The 2,826-nt window shown below is 33.7% G+C and overlaps 1 protein-coding gene across 2 annotated transcripts in view; it reads right to left on the reverse strand.

The window, feature by feature from the left end:
• The window catches only part of LOC117174062 (phosphopantothenoylcysteine decarboxylase subunit VHS3-like), a 28,950-nt gene that overhangs the window by 2,611 nt on the left and 23,513 nt on the right, over positions 1–2,826 (reverse strand). The window lies entirely within an intron of this gene.

A 2,826-nucleotide genomic window follows, 5' to 3' on the forward strand; every position in this document is an offset into this window, starting at 1 on the left:
TGAAAGAAAAAGGAAACGGAAGTCGCTTAGATTAGAAGCGTGAAAATTGTAAGTAATGGTAAAGTAAAAGATAAGTAGATTAAGATGCGTTTGCGTTCTCATGCTCTCTCAAATTTATTAAAAAAATTAAAAATTAATTTTAAAAATTTCAAATTTATTTAAAAATTTAAAAATTAAAAAATTAAAAATGTATTTAAAATTTTCAAATTGATTTAAAAATTAAAAATTATTTAAAAATTAAAAATCTATTTGAAAAATTGAAATTGGTTGAAAATTGAAGATTTATTTTAAACATTTTATTTAAAATTAAAACTTGAAAATTTATTAAAAATTTAATTTGTTCAAGTTTTGAAATTGTTTTAGTTTCTTTTTCATTTGAAAGTAATATTTAACTAATAGTATTTTTTACAAATATTATTATTTTTATGATTAATTTTTGGGGTAAAAATATTGATTTCACGGTATTTTTGTGTCTAGAAACTGCGTCAACTTCTGTGCCGTGCGTTCAGCGAGGTCATGGTAGAAAAAGATCTCGTTCATCCGAGAGCGAGCAAGACCCAATAGAGACATATCTCAGCGGAAATGAGAGTTAGGACGGTGAAGAATCTAGCCAGGGTGGTGAATTACCGTCTAGTTCAAAATTTTTAATCATAAATAGAAAAAATAAAAATTATTCAAATTTCGGTTTACAGGGTAGCGAAATGGAATTACGATTCCGCTACAAAACTAAAGAAACAATATGTCCAATAGAGTGACTCGAATCGGCTGTGCGAGAAATATTTGATTTCATCGTAGGTTCATATAAGCCGCGTGATTTAATAGGTATTAAATTTATAGCCGACAGTTTTACGCAGGATAGTGCGGATCTATCATTTAGATATGCTCGTGATTGTCATTTTGAGGATTTATGGAATTTTGTTTTTCATGGTCACTCAAAGTGTGCCCGAGTTCTGTATTGTCGATAGTTTTAAATTGATAATTAATTGTGTCAATAACCCAGTAGGCAAGGGGTGAAGGAAATGGACCTTTGATGGTCTTAAAAAAAGATCCATTTTAACTATACTTAATACCGCTAATTTATTCCTCCCACGTGCAATTGTTTGTGGTAAAATTTATAGGGGATGAGGTCAGATAACTACTGGGGATAAAAATGAAATTTCGACTCCTGTAAGAAGTGGAAATTCAACCCTTCAAAAAAAAACTTAGCTCATGAATTGTGTCAAAAGGCCCTTGTCGATATTGTGGAAGAAGGAGCTGGATTTTTGGAATTGAAAAAATTCCATATATTCCATACTATACGCTTCATCGAAAGAGGTGAGGTTCCCACACACATTATACATCTTTTGTACGATGATGATAGCAATCATTATCAACCTATTTTAAATTTAACAGGGGCTGCCTCCTCTCGACTTTTTGTACCCCCTGTAACAAGGGCTACAGAAACAGGTCCGATCATAGGTGTGCACATAAATATGAAGCCTGTCTCGCTCAGACCTTCTGTTTAAAAATGTGTTCCGATAATCGTTTACCACATACCCCCAAGTGCGAAAAGTGTCTTCGTCGGTTTTTTAATAATGATTGCTTTAATCACCATTTAATGCCCGGTTCGTACTTCTCCGGAAATAATGTTTGTGACACGTTGAAAATTTGTCCTGAGTGTTCCCGCTTAGTAAATATTAGAAAAGATAAAAGTCATAAATGTGGGTTCAGTTTTTGTAGGTTATTCAAGTGTGATTGTGAATACAACCACGAATGCTTTATGAAGCCCGTACGTGAGCGTGTGGGTTGTAATAACTCCATCATTTCGGAACCTGTGAATTTTATTTTTTATGATTTCGAAACGCAACAGGGAGAAACACTCGTGGGGGATGATAGCGCAAATGAGCATAAGATAAATCTTTGCGTATCTCATCAGGTATGTAGCTGGTGCATTCATGAACAGGATATTAAAAAATCTTGTGAACACTGTGGTTTGATACGTGAATTTGTGTTTGAGCGTGAAAATCCGATACGAGATTTTGTAGATTTTACACTTCGTCCAGTTGTAAATTTTAAAAAGATTATTTGCATAGCCTACAACTCTAAATGGTTTGATGTTCAATTCATTTTAAAACATCTGACAGAGCATAAATCGAAAGAACAAATAGATCCAGTTCTCATACTCAATGGTACTAAAATTATTTTAATGCGTATCAACCATACAATGTTTATAGATAGTTTGAACTATTTCCAGCTCCCTCTTAGTGCTTTACCAACTTCGTTTGGATAAGAAGGTATAAGTGAAAAAGGGGAAATTCCCACATCTAGTTAACATCGCGGGAAATAAACATTATTGTATTCCTCTTCCTGCAATTGAATTTTATTCCATGGTTACAATGAGTAAAAAGGCCCGAAAAGAATTTTTAAAATGGTACGAGGAAAAAAATATTAGTCCGAATTACTAATTTAATTTTTGGCATGAGCTAGTATCTTATTGTAAAAATGATGTAAATATTTTATGTTGTGCATGCATTGCGTTTCGTAAGATATTTCTGGAATATGGAAATCTCTGCCCTTTCACAGAGTCACCCACGATTGCATCGACTTTTCGGAAGCATTTTTTACGAGAGCAGACAATAGGGATTATACCAAGAGGTGGCTACAGGTACGGTGATAATCAGTCTAAGGTTGCCATCGAATGGCTTTTATATATGGAAGGAGAACTTGGTGTAGATACGAGGGTACTTCAATAAGTCCTTAGAATGACCAACAGATGACGCGCGAATCGCTCCAAATCATCTGTTTTCAGTCAGCACCACTCCCGACTAGATATATGATGCAGTCACA

The sequence above is a fragment of the Belonocnema kinseyi genome, chromosome 6 (assembly GCF_010883055.1).
Source record: "Belonocnema kinseyi isolate 2016_QV_RU_SX_M_011 chromosome 6, B_treatae_v1, whole genome shotgun sequence".
Classification (NCBI taxonomy): Eukaryota; Metazoa; Arthropoda; class Insecta; order Hymenoptera; family Cynipidae; genus Belonocnema; species Belonocnema kinseyi.